The sequence below is a fragment of the Lepus europaeus genome, chromosome 2 (assembly GCF_033115175.1).
Source record: "Lepus europaeus isolate LE1 chromosome 2, mLepTim1.pri, whole genome shotgun sequence".
Classification (NCBI taxonomy): Eukaryota; Metazoa; Chordata; class Mammalia; order Lagomorpha; family Leporidae; genus Lepus; species Lepus europaeus.
The window spans coordinates 31,749,529-31,764,510 of NC_084828.1; positions in this window are offsets into that span (position 1 = coordinate 31,749,529).

The window sequence follows — 14,982 nt, forward strand, 5'->3', positions numbered from 1 at the left end:
AAATGGAGACATAAGGGAACTCTTCTGAATCTCCACATTAGTCATGTCTTCCCCAAAGATAGTGTCAGAGTATAAGAAGCAAAACTTAACCTATAAACAATGCTTTCTTTTCATATTTATTTTTTCCTGCATGTAAATTCTTGCAAACTCTACTTGGAGACAATGTACATAAAGCAATTTGCTAGGCGCTACATTTTGCAGCTACTTTGGAAAACAGTCTGTCAGTTTCTCAAAAGGTTAAGCATAGCATTACCATATGATCCAGTGATCTCTGTCCTGGTTCGGTCCCAAGAAAAATGGAACTATACGTGCACAGAAAAACTTACACATGAGTGTTCACAGCAGCATTATTTATAGTAGCCAAAAAGATTTAAAAAAAAAGTTCATCAATGACAAATGTATAAATACAATGTGTTATATCTGTAAAAATGAAATATTATTTGACAATAAAAAGAAATACAGTATAAACATATGCTACATTATGGATGAACTTTGAAAAATTCTGCTAAATTAAAAGCATAAGAAACTACTTGTTTTGATAGTGTTTATATGAAACATTCAAAATAATCAGAACTAATGAAATAGAAAGTAGATAGTGGTTGCCTAATACTAGGAGCTATGCAGGGATTGGGGAGTGATGGCTAAGGAATATAGCATTTCTTTTGGGGGTGGTAAAAATGGTCCAGAATTAATTATAGTGATGTTTGCAAGCCCCATGAATTTACGAAAAGCCATTGTGTTGTACACTTTAACTAGATGAATTGTATGGTAAGTAACATATCTTAATAAAGCTGTTAAAAGACAAATATACTACTCTATTTCTTTTTATTTTTTTTAAGATATATTTTTTTAAAGGTAGAGTTACAGAGAAGCAGAGCCAGAGAGAGAGAGAGAGAGGAAGAGAGATCTTCCATCTGCTGGTCTACTCCCCAGATGGCTGAAATGGCAAAAGCTGTGCCCATCCAAAGCCAGGAGCCTGGAGCTTCTTCTGGGAGTCCCATGTCGGGGCAGGGGCCCAAGGACTTGGGCCATCCTCTAGTGCCTTCCCAGGTCAAAGCAGGGAGCTGAATCAGAAGTGAAGCAGCTGGGACCCAAACTGGCACCCATATGGGATGCTGGCACTGCAGGCAACAGCCTTACCCACTATGCCACAGGGCTGGACCCAAACATACTCTGTTTCCAATGGTGCCCAAGACCATCTCTGCAGGAAAGACAGAAGAAACGCTCTTTCTCCTTTTTCTATTCTTTCTAACTCAATTAGTCTACCCAGGTGTCAGGGCCCAGAACTCAAGTGAGCATAATGAGTGATTTAGAAAGTACAAAAGATATTGATCATCTTTGCTTTGCCTGAGAATTTAAGCTGAGATGTAATATTTTGATTGGTCAAGGTATCCTGAATTCTCAATATCTTGCTTATATAAAGGTTTTATTTACAGGACCAGTCCTTCCACACAGACACTGAATATTCTTCACCCTATATCCATTTTTCTTTCTGTCCTCTCATCTGGAGTCTTGTGCTGTATCTTCTCAAGCTTCCAAGAGGAAGCTCCAGGCCACTGGGCTGCTGCATTGACAAACATTGTTAAGTACTATCTCCTTGACTTCCCAGCTTTCCTTTTTCCAATTTCTGGAGAAATGGCTCTAAGAATCTCACCAAAACACCCAATCACTGGCTTCATTGGATATGAAAAAATAAAATCCATACCAAGTCATTCCTATAGCAATTAACCAACAACCAGTTCTACTGGATGTCCAGTTTTTAAAAAAGTAACTAGTCCCCTTTCAGGTACATAATAAGATAAAATAGAGCACAATATATTAAAAAAAAAAAAAAACCAGAAAAATCTAGGCAGGCATTTTAAACAGCATAGGAGATTATTTCATCACATAAAAAGATTGATTTTTTTTCTCATTTAATTAATTGTAAACTTGATGAAAAGATTTTTCTACATTTTTATGTCTTTGAATATCTTGAGAAATGCCAAGCGTATGACAGATGCTAGAAGTAAGTGAATAAATATACAAATGAACGAAAGACTAAGTTAATCACATCTTGTTTTTAAGTTTGGAGTCACAGAGCCATGAGTTCAAGACATGATTTTATCCTTCACTATTTGTGTGTTTGAACATACTTTGATATCTGCGAGACTCCATTTTCTCATGGACCTGCTGATGTGTTATGAGAATAAATAACAGGATACAGTGCCTGCATAAGAGATAGCCTTAAAATGTGTAGATTATGAGTTTATAGGCATTATTTCAATCAGATTGGCTATAGAGAAAGTTGGAAGTCACAGTCAGGATAACAAAGCAAATTTACCAGGTGATCATAATTGTGATCAGTCTGAAGATTTTGAAAATCTGTGAGGCCAGAATGCCAAATCCATTGCAAAGCATCATTACAGAATCATTCTTCCATCATGTGAAGCAGAAATATTTTACTGCTGTCCTGAAAACTCTGATGGTGGGAACTTGCAAAGAAACAAATTATGATTTAAAGAAAGGTCAAAGTTGTGGTTTGAGGACACTTATTTGAATTTTAAAGAAAACTAAAATTATCTTTTATTTTCTTTTTGTCCATACAAGATTTTTAATATGCTGGCCCCTAACAGATAGACATTTGTCCTTAGTGTCCATGGGAGATTTGTTTCAAAACACCACTCCCCCGTGCACACACAATTACTATAATCCATGATCCTTAAGTCCCTTATATAAAATGGCTTGTTTTTGCACTTAACCTACACACATCCTCCTGTGTACTTTAAATCACCACTAGATTACCTATAGTACTCAATTCAATATGTAATTACTTATTATATGTAAATATATGTTATGCTAGGTAAATACTTTTTATACTATATTGTTCAGGGAATAATGACAAGAAAAAAAATCTGTTCATGTCAGGACAGGTACAGTTTCTTTTTTCTGAATTTTTTTTGTTTGTTTGTTTGACAGCTAGAGTTAGACAGTGAGAGAGAAACAGAGAGAAAGGTCTCCCTTCTCTTGATTCACCCCCCAAATGGCCACTATGGCTGGAGCTACGCCAATCTGAAGCCAGGAGCCAGGTGCTTCCTCCTGGTCTCCAATGCGGGTGCAGGGCACAAGGACCTGGGCCATCCTCCACTTCCCTCCCAGGCCACGGCAGAGAGCTGGACTGGAAGAGGAGCAACCGGAACTAGAACCCGGCACCCATATGGGATGCCGGCGCCACAGGCGGAGGATTAGCCAAGTGAGCCATGGCGCCGGCCCCTGAATATTTTTTATCTGTGGTTGATTGTAACAGAGGATGAAGGTGCAAACGGGATGAATGTAACTGGACTGCATCAATAAAGGCCACAAATGAATATTTGAAGAGGGAGATATCTACCAATAATTTGGAGAATAACTATTGAAAAATTCATTGGTAAATGATATGTGGTGGTTGACTGGTCCCAGACAAAGCTTGGCCCTCTCCCAGCATGGTACCCAAGCTCCCCTTCATGCTTTGCTGCCAAATCCACCCCCTGTGGTGGTCACCTGTGGCTTTGGGTTAGCACATGGTTTTGTTGTTCTGTTGGCTAGTCCTCTAAGGTCTACTTATATCCTGGTTTGAAAATGAATCACTGGCTAATAAGTAATGGAGAAAATGGTCTCATTCCCCCCAAGACCTTATAATCTACTGAAGAGAATGCACTTTTCTTCCTACTACTCATTATTTCTCATTTTTAACTAAAGCTTTTGAGAACTTAACAGTGAGCTCTCTCAATCCTAGATTTTTTTTTAAAGATTTATTTATTTATTTGAAAGAGTTACAGACAGTGAGAAGGTGAGACAGAGAGAAAGGTCTTTCGTCCGCTGGCTCACTCCCCAAATGGCTGCAACGGCCAGAACAGCGCTGCTCCGAAGCTGCTCCAGGAGCTTGCTCTGGTCTCCCAGATGGGTGCAGGGGCCCAAACACTTGGGCCATCTTCTGCTGCTTTCCCAGGCTATAGCAGAGAGCTGGAATGGAAGAGGAGCAGCCGGGACTAGAACCGGCGCCCATATGGGATGCCAGCGCCGCAGGTGGAGGATTAATCTACTGAACCACAGTGCCGGCCCCAAGATTGTTAATACTTTCATTTTGGTGAGATCATACTTTTCAGTTATATGATGATCTTCCTGATAATTTTTCTTGACATGGAAAGAATCTTGGTGCAAACTATATGAAACAAACGTTATTGACCTTTCCCCATGATTCTGATCTTCTTGGAATCATAAGTGAATATTTCAACAAATTCATGGACATGCATAGTATGAAAAACCTAGCATGGATTTTAAAAGATCTTTTTGTACTAGAATAAACTGATCTTTTAATTTTTTCCACAAACGTTTCAAAATTCATATTGTTTAAATTGTCTAATGTTTTGAATACTTTCAAAAATGAGTTATGTAGAAGATAGCTCACTAAGTTTCTTGGCAAAGTAATATTAACACTAAAATATGTGAATATAGAAATTTTCAGCTAACAAAAATATAGTCAATAAATTTGAATGTAAAATTAGAGTTGACAGAATTCATTGTGTTGATTTCTTAGAATCACAATGAGATAAATCTCTAAATATTTATCATGCATTGTGCCATTTACAGAACATGTTCTTATTCTTAGAAATATTACGTGTGTTCCTGAAGAAATTTTAATTTCATGCTCTATTATTTGATAATTGATAATTCAAAGTGGAACAGGTTCACAGAGTGTGAAGTTAAACAAAGAAATATTCAGATTTCTGTTTCTCCCAGTGGCTTTTATGATATATAGAAGCATAAGAAATCTTAAATTTCAAATGGTGAAACCATATGGAGTATGTCTTCTAACTACAACAAAATTGAACCCCAAATCCTGATGAAAAGGTATCTGGAAAATTTCCAAACATTTGGAGGTAAAATCATACCAATAAGTAAGTTGTGAGTCCAAGAAGAAAGCAAAAGTGAACTACAGAGAATAAATGGAATAGAAATGAAAATAAAACACCTCATAACTAAGAGATACAGCTAAAATATTGCTTAAAGTTTTGTCAGCATATCTAGAGAAATATAGGGTAGAGTATTTATAGGATTAAATTCTGAAGACACAATAAAAGAGTCTTAAAAGAAAAAAAAGATGTTTTAGTCTTCATCCAAATTAAAATTTTTATTCTTTCAAAATCCCAATTTGAAATTAAAAAGAAACTCAGAAATTGCAATAAAACATTGACAATATTTCTGACAAATATTTTATATCTGGATATATAGAATTTTTACAACTCAATAACAAAAATAATTCAAAAATATGTAAAAGGTTTGCACAATTAGCATACAACAGAAAATATACAAATAACCAAAAAGAAATGGAAAGATATTTAACGTCATTAGTCATTAGGAAAATACAAATTAAACAGCAATAATAAAATACCACTACAGATCCAATACAGTGGCTAAAATTGAAGTAACAAGTAGAGTCAAGTGTTGTCAAGGTTGTGGAGCAATTGGAAATGTTACCATGGCTAATGGAAAGAGTAAAATTTTGCAACCACTTTGGAAAAGATATTGACAGGTTTGTAAGTTGCTATTGTTAGAGAGGCAGAGGGATACAGAGAGATGGACAGATGGACAGCTGTTTCTAGAGCACCCATCCTTATTCAAGCCTACAATTCCCCCCAAACAGCTGGGGCTGGGCCAGGGCTGCAGCTGGCCGCTGGGAATACAATTCAGGTCTCTCATGTCTGTGGCTGGAGCCCAGTTTGCTGAGCCAGCGCTGCTGCCTCCCCAGGTCTGCTTTTGCAGGAAGCCATTCCCAGGAGCCACGAATCGAATCCAGGTACTCTGATGTGGGACTTGGACATCTTAACCACTAGGCAAAATGCTCATGGCAGCACATTTTAAAACTCCAGTCGAATGCTAGTTACCATACAACCTGGAAATTCTACTTCTATTTACTCAAGGGAAATGAAAAAAAAAAATAATATATATATATATATATATATATATATATATATATACAAATTAAGACCAATGTATATAGATTAAGACCACTGCAGGAATGTTTGCAACAACCATGTTCATAATAATGGAAAACTAGAAACCAAAAGTCTATCAAGGGTTCAGTTTATAAACAGACTGTGGTATGACCACACCATGGAACAAAGAGGAACAAATCTCTGGTATGCACAACAGCATAGGAATATCAAAAACAAGCTGAGTACAAGAAGCGTGAATAAAGGAATAGGTGCTATCTGATGCCATTTACATGAAATTTTACAAAAGGGAAATCAAATCATGGCGATAGAAAGAGTTTGGTAATTGTCTAAGGCCAAGAATGGGGTATAAAGTTGTTGCAAGTTACATAGAGGAAATTTTGGTCTTCGAGGTGGTTACTGGGTATATGAGGTTACTCTTAAAGTTTGTGGAAAACAAAGTTACAAGAATGCTGGCTTTTGTGCAAAAACAATGAAATTCATGCATGAGGGGTCTTCAAAGAGCTCATGAAATAAATGTGCCAACTGGAAACCATTATGCTTAGTGAAATAAACCAGTCTCCAAAACACAAATATTGTGTTTTCTCTGACATGTTGCAGTTAATATAGAATACAAACAAATGTATAGGAATGAAACGGACATTTTGTGATACCATTGTCATGTTTAGTCCCTGTTTCTATTCCTGTAGAACTGTGGTCTTCCTACTTTCATTTGAATATTATGCTTCGTGGTGAATTAAGTCTGTGATCATACAGTGGATTAAAATGATGTCTTTGCAAAAATTAATGAAAAGAAAAGAAGGGAAGAAAGGAGAGGTTGTGGAGCAAGGAGGGTGGGGAACGAAGAATGGTTTTCTTCTTAGAAGTGTTCCTACGAAATACATGAAATTTGCTCTGTTTATATCAATAAGAATTTTAAAAGAGAAAATAACATAAAAAATAAAAATGAAGTGTAACATTTTCCTTGAAGAGTCAAAAAAAAAAAAACAAGAAGAAAAAACTATTGTGCTGTAGTGGGTAAAGCCACTGCCTGTGACAATGGCATCCCATGTGAGTGGCGGTTTGAGTCCCAGCTGCTCCACCTTCTGATCCCGCTCCCTGCTATTGGCCCGGGAAAGCAGCAGAAGAGAGCCCAAATGTTCGGACCCCTATCACCTACGTGAGAGACCCAGATGAATCTCCTGACTCCCAGCTTCAGCCTGGCTTCAGCCATTGCAGCTATCAGGGGAGTGAATGAGTGATGGAAGATCTCTCTCTCCCTCTCCCTTCCCATAACTCTGACTTTTAAGATAAATGAACAAAATCTTTAAAAAAAGAAAGAAAAAGTTATACATGAATTTCACATGTGAATGTTCAAAACTCATTAAGCATACTTTAAAAGAAATGCATTTTATTGTATGCAAATTATTTCTCAAAGTTGATTTTACTTTTTAATGACCAAAAATCCAATGAACTGGAGTGTGGGATTTCCATCCACCTTTGCTGTATATTTTTTTCCTTTCATTTCTTATTTTTAAAAATGTGGGGCCGGTGCTCTGCTAAACCTCTGCCTGCAGCACTGGCATCCCATATGGGCACCATTCATGTCCTGGCTGCTCCGTTTCTGATCCAGCTCTCTGCTTATGGCCTGGGAAAGTAGCAGAGGACGGTCCAAGTGCTCAGGCCCCGGCACCTGCATGGGAAACCCAGACGAAGCTCCTGGCTCCTGGTTTTAGATGGGCCCAACGTCTTTGTGGCCATTTGGGGAGTGAACCAGCAAATGGAAGACTTTTCTCTCTCTTTCTGTAACTCTGCCTCTCAAATAAATAAATAAAATCTTTTTTAGAAATGTATAGAACTGTTTTTTTTTTAATATTATGGAGAGGGTTTGATATTTTTAAAAGCTTTTATACAATATCTATACAGGTTTGCTCTTTTGTGTCTCATTCTGCCTGTTACTTCTTTCTTTTTAAAAATGAGTGAATTAAAGGAATATTAGTGAGAAAAATCTAACTTATTTCCCAACACCAGGACAAACTGCTTTAAAGTAAACAGAAAAAAAAAAAAGAATTCTTCATACACAAAGTCCTTTCCCTGCTTTATTTGCTAGGAAATTATGTGGGCTGAAGAGCTGAGCCGCATTCTTGTTTACGATCACCCCACTGCCTCATCGTGACCTCAGTGTAGTGAGAATTCGGCTTCTTTGGAACATAAGGGATAGTGTTTCTATTAGCGCTTCCACAGGGAACTGAGGCCTCTCCTTGGTCTCCGGCCTTAAGGACATTTTAGCAAAGTTAATATTGGAGCCTCCCAACTTTTACAGGGAGTCTGATTAAGCAGGTTGTTGAATTGGTACAGGGGGTAATTTTGTGTACATTAATTAAAAAAATAAAAAGGAATACCCAGGCACAAGGCCATGTTGCCCTCCACTACTTAGCAAATTTAATTAAATTGGCCTATTCCTAGGAGAGGTATTCTGCTGGAGTTTGAATAGTTAGTGCAGGTAAGGTTTACAAAGCTCTGTTTGTATAGGTGTTCAATTAGATTTTCCAATTTAGGCTGCACTGAGCTGATATACATTTTTGAGTGATTCGTTGCATTTTGATTTTCTAATTTTCTGGACCATGTTTTCCAGTACTATGGAGGCTAAAAGAACAAACTTGATAAATGAGTGAAATCAAAGAGAGAATAAGGCATTCCTACTAGAGTGAGAGAACTCAGAGAAAATAGGCACAGCTTTCTTCTTAGTTTATCTTTTCATGGCAGTTCTTACTGTTACCAGTCATTCATTCATTCATTCATTCGTGATCTATTAATTTATTCACTTGTCCCTTCATTTGTTCGCTCATTGCATGCACACTAAGTGCGTCTGCCTTGACCACACAAAGACAGCACTAACAGCTGATGTGTTCTAAACTTCTTGGGTTTCTGCCATCGCACACACTTTGATCTGTAAGCCATTTCTGGCAAAAATGAGGTCTAATTTTCCTTATTTTCTAAATGAAAAAAATGAGACTGAACCAGGATTTGAACTCGAATGTCACCAAATGGAAAATTCAGACTCGTTTCTCTGAACCACTTTGCCTCTCAAATCAAGCTTTGGAGACAAGGCACGCATGTCTATTAGTGATCAGGACAGCATAAAGGCTGGAAAGAGCTGAAATCCAGGAGGTAGGAAGCTTGGCCTCTGTATAGTAAAAATCAGCTAGTTCTGGTTCTAGCCTTGGGGAGACACTTTATAAAATGAAGACATGCTCAATTTTTTACAATTGCTTTCCTTTCAGTTCTAAACAGTTCATGCGCTCATTTTTGCCTAGAAAATTATGGCTAGTTGACTTAAGAATTAAATTGATGTTTCAAAAATTATTCCATGTTCGTTGTCTCTTCTTCCTAACTAGTTCATCAGTTAAGCATGAAACTGAACAAAGATGGAAATTGAGCATGTAATTGTTGGGGAAATCAGATGTTGAAGCATCAACCATTTCCAAAATCAAGCAACTTGTTAGGTTAGAACTTAGAGCTCTAGTTTCTAACTTTCCTTTTGGCATTGGTCCTTGACTATGACAATATAATGATGTTCTCAATTTGGTGATTTTTAAATATTTTAATCTTAATGAATAAAGAAAAAGTTGTGTTTGCTGAGCTTAGAAGCTTGCCAAGTTTGGGAGAACTGTATCTCAGCTGTATGTCCTGTTACACAGTGTTCTTGGAACTTCTCATATGTCATTCTGTCTGTTCGCGTGCAATCTGATAACTAACTACAATTAGCAAATGAAATATTTATATATGCTGCCACATAGTCCATATGTGCAAGATATTGCAAGTTCCTCAGTAGTATTTAGCATCACCCACTATGATGTTAGTTTCTGGAAATAGACCTTATGGTGCCTTACTAAGTATTCCCGAAAAGCCTGCAATTTCCTAGCTTTGCATGTTTATAGTAGAGCTTAAGTCAGCGTCAGCGACTTGACCGATTTGTTCTCTTACAAAACTCAGCACCACCAACAGACTATTTTTCTTCCCCTCTGTGTTACTCATGCTCTTAACTTATAAGTTACACCATGTCCCACAGAGCAGTGAACATCCATGTGGAGCAGCTGGTTACTATTCTATTTTTAAGAATTCCAGTCATTGCCCCCAACACAACTAATTGAGGATAGACACTGAAAATCTTCTAAAAGGAAATTTAAACCTTGAACAGATTTCCATAATCAGTTCATGAATGATAAGAGCTTGTTGACTTCTTTCAAAACTTTCCTGAAACTGAAAATTCAGAAATGGGAAGAAAATGTGCCTCGGATTCACTTCTGAATTAAATCAACGGACATTCAACTGTTGAAGCAACGCAGGGCAGGGCAGCTGTCCTCAATAAAATATTGGGGTTTGGAAGCCTCCCCCTCTCCTAAATCTGATTATATTACATTGAGTCAAGAAGGAGGGTGAAAGAGAGTGAGACTGCTTGCAAACCTAGGATTGTCTGTAACCTTATTTACCAGAAATATTCAAGCTTTCCCAAGTAAATCATAAAAAGAGAGAGAGAGAGAGAAAGAGAAAAGAAAGCAGAAGACAAAAGCAGAGTGAGGTAAAGAACCTTGAGCCAGGTTCCAGTCCTTGGGCTGTAGAACTAACGATACAGTCAAACTCAACTACTGACAAGTGGGGAGCAGAGAAAGTTCCAGGAAATATTGATGTCATTAACTTATGAACTCTATTTTTTTATAATATAATCCTTGTTAATACTGCAGTCTCTTGAAATGTACAATTCCACAGCTCTTTAAAAAAACAAAAAAAAACCTTGAGAAAGAAGACCCTTTGTACTACAATAATGGCGTCGTGTCACTACAGTCTGAAGCAGGGAGGGTTGCATTATTTCCTGTCTTTTTATATCATAATAGATTTGTGGTGGGATGGTTTAAGAGGCTCCTGATGTCTCAAGCTGTTCCCTTCAAGTACTGACCATGAACTGGGCTCAAAGATGATTCGGACACTTAACATTCTCAAGGACAAAAACGTCTCCCAACGCGATTACAGAGCAAGACAGAAAAGATTACTTTCTCATCCTGCCTTACTGCCTCCATGGCAAACTTAGCGACCAGGAAAGACCAAAAAACCCACAAGATTCCAATCCTGAGTTTGTATGGCTAATTGTAATATGGTACAAATTAATGGCCCAACCATCTACAAAGGAATAAAAGCATACAATCTACTTAAGCAATGGTTTAAACAAATATAGCATATTTTCAGTTAAAAAATGCTAACTTGGAAACTCCCTGCCAAATCTCTTTGCAAGGCCTGTTGGCCACACTGTCCTTCCCAGTGACAGATTGGATTTAATTGAAAAGTTGCTAGTTTAGAGCTGTTGCTAAAAAAATGGCATGATGAAATAAAATCTGCCAGTGACTGTCCTTCAGTCTGTTTTTGCATAGTCTCTTTATCCCAGTCATCAATTTTTCAAAACTAATTTGAATATTTCCCAAAGCTATCAAAAATACCTAACAAGCAGGGCCAGCCTTATGGCACAGAGGGTAAAGCCACTGCTGGCAGTGCTGGCATCCCATAGGGGTGCCAGTTGGTATCTTGGTTGCTCCACTTCCAATCCAGATTTCTGCTAATGGCCTGAGAAAAGCAGCAGAAGATGAACTAAGTGTTTGGGCCTCTACTCCCACAGAGGAGACCCGGATGAAACTCGTGGCTCCTGGCTCAGCCTTGGCTGTTAGGGCCATCTGGGGAGTGAATCAACAGATGCAAGATTTCTCTCCTGCTCTCTCTCCTTCCCTCTCTCTCGCTCTCTCCTCTGTCTCTCCCTCCCTCTGTAGCTCTTTCAAATGAATACACCTTTAAAAATATATCATAAGGGGGATACTCCTACTTAAGAAAGTTCAAGATCACAGAGATCATTAGTGTTCTTCGTCCTTATTTTTTGCCATCAAGGAACTTTATATGCCTATTTATAGCATAGGATGGTTTTTAAAGAGCAGCTGGAAACCAAGTTCCTAAGTTTGTGGAATCATAGGAGTTGAGCAAATTGGACTAAATATCTGAAAGGAGAGGGAAGACAGTGAAAGTAAGTATGAGAGTACTTTGAAAAATTGGTGGAAATTGGAATAAAAGGGCAAAAATTTTGAAATCCATGCATATTGTTTTTGTAAAACAATTCTCATGAGCTTTTTGAAGATCCTTCATATGCAAAAATTGGAAAAAATTTTGCACCAAAATAAGCTTTTCTTAATTTCAATTTCCATGAACTTTTTGACATATCCCCAAAAGTTGAAAGGCAGGAAATTAAGGAGTTAGAATCTGATTGCTCCAGTTGGGAATAATTATTACTGTATCTTTTCAACTCATTTTTCTAAATTGTTATTAAAGTATCTTATTAAAATATCTCTGTGGGCAAAATAGGTCTTCATAATTGTCATGAAGTGGCCCAACATCCACAAAATTTATCAGGTTTCTTTGTCCAGAGCTACACTATATGCAGGCTTTATTAGACTTTCAGAAAGCATCAATCCTTTCCAGAAATTACTTAGGTGGCTGTGCCTCAGTAATTACCATTGAGTAATTAAGATGACTGCAGTCCTGTGGCGCCCCGGTGTCCAGCTACTCCAGGTTGGCTCCATGCACCAGCATCATCAGCATCAGCTGGGAATTTGTTGAAGATGCAAATTATCAGGTCTACCCCAGAGATAGGTAATTAGACTCTGCACTTTAACAAAGTCCTCCAGTAATTCATATGCTACTAAAACTCCAGCAGCATCTTCTCAATAAACATGTCACCAGTGGTATGCATGTATGAATTTCTTTTTAAAAGTTTTTAAGATTAAAAAATATGCCCTACTTTATCACTCAAAAAATTAACATTTTTTATATATTTATTTTTTATTTATATGACAGGCAGAGAGACAGAGACACTACTCGCTTAGTCCCCAAAGATAGGACCTGGGCCATAATGAAACCTGGAGACAGGAACACAATCCAGGTCTCCTGTGTGCGTGGTAGGGACCCAATCATGTGAGTTACCACCTCCCCTAGTGTAAATAAGTAGAAAACTGGAATAGGAAACAGAGCCAGGCACTCTGATATGGGATATTGGTATCCCAAATAGCATCTTAGGTGCTGCTCCAAATGCCCACCCCTGTTATTCTAGTTTTTAATCACATCATTAATCCTGAAGAACAGCTATAGTTACATTTAAAGTGAAAAAAAAAAAAAGCCAGGGAAGGCAGCCGAATTTTTTGACATTGGAGTTTCTATGATCCAGGCACTGTAGTCTATCTGCAAACAGGAAACAACACCCAAAGAGCAAGGCCTGAGAACTGCGTGCAACGATGACGAACTCAATTGCACACAGGTGCAGAGGACACGCTAAGGAGCTGTTGAGCTGACACACATTAACATCAGCTATGTAAGCATAATTATTGGTCAAGGGCAGATTGTTGTGAAACAGCTAATAAACAGGAAACATTAACTTCCCTCACACAGGGCCTTTGCAAAACCAATATTAGGCCTATGTGCTGTGTACATGTATTTTCTCTGAAGCCAATTAACCTCTTTATTGGAAAACAAGAGCTTTGTTATTGTTGAGCGTGGCAGCTAATCCTTCACAGTAGATAACTTTCACTGGGCAAAAGTGGAATGAGTTGTGCTTACTTCACTGAGTGACATTCCTGTACCATTAAAAGAAAGATTGCTTAATTTCTTCAACATCGATGCTAGTGAAGGGGAGAAGATCCATGAAACTAAAAACTACAGGTTTTCATTCATCCATGGCCAAGGGAGAAATGGAAATTATTTTTGGATGGTATATAACTTTTTTGCTGATCTGACCATGGAAAGAAGGAGAAGGATTTAGAGAATCTTTGCAAATCAATGTGTATTATATCTGTTCTATGTCCTGTAATTTTTTAAGGTTCAGACTGGGACAAGACATCGGCTCGTAGATCTGTCAAACTGCTTTGACATTTCAGACCTAGAGTTTTGGCTGACACAACGTACATGGAAGATGCCAACAGAGAAAAATTAAAATATGAGCAATGGCCATTTCAGTTCATATAAAATGGAGAAGTTATGTTCTATAATAATTGCTGGTGTCATTAAAGTGGATACACCTAAATTTCATGAGCAATAGTGCAAAAAGATTGACCTGGCTGCATTTCCTTGGAACTCAACTAACTGAACCTTCCAGACAAAGTGCTCACTGCACACCAGTGCCTTTCTGTGTGTGTAGATGTACATGCACACATCAGCACACATTCACAATTGTAAACCTAGTCATTCTGACTATTTTGCACTCCTATTTCTTTTCCTTAAAGATTTATTTTTATTTATTTAAAAGTCAGAGAAAGATGGGGTGGGGGGCAGAAATATTGCATCTGCTGGTTCATCCCTTAAATGCCCAAGACATTGGGGCTAGGCCAACCCAAAACCAAGAACCTTGAACAACATTCAGCTCATCCATGCGGGTACCAGGGTACCCAGTGATAGGCCATCATCTGCTGTCTTCCCAGGCGTGTTAGCAGGAAACTAGATAGTAAGTAGAATGGCCAGGACTCAAGCCAGCACCCCTCAATGGGATGTGGTTACCCCAAGTGGTACAACACCTGCCCCTTCATTCATTTTTCATCAGCTGAGCCCTTTCACTTGCTTTCCCTAATCTTTTGGATTCTCTAACTATAACACCCTCTTTCTTCCTCTCTCTTGGGCTTTCTTTTCCACACATTCTTGTGAAAATCTACTCATCCTTATATCATTTCTTAGGGCTGAAATCTCCACTTCTTTTATTTACTAAAGTGACTCTAGTACCTGAAATGGTAAAAATCCAAATATTCAAAACTGGCCCCAGATCAGTGCTGCTCAACAGATAGATAATGTCAGCTTCCTGTGCAACTTCAAGTCAAATTGTCACTTGAGACTCTCTGCTGGGAATGTTAAAATGTGAGACAAATTTATTTCTATATTTTTATTTAAGTCGTAATGTCCAAATAGTATTATAATTACAGCAGGTAATCAATATAAAAATATATTAAAATATTTTACA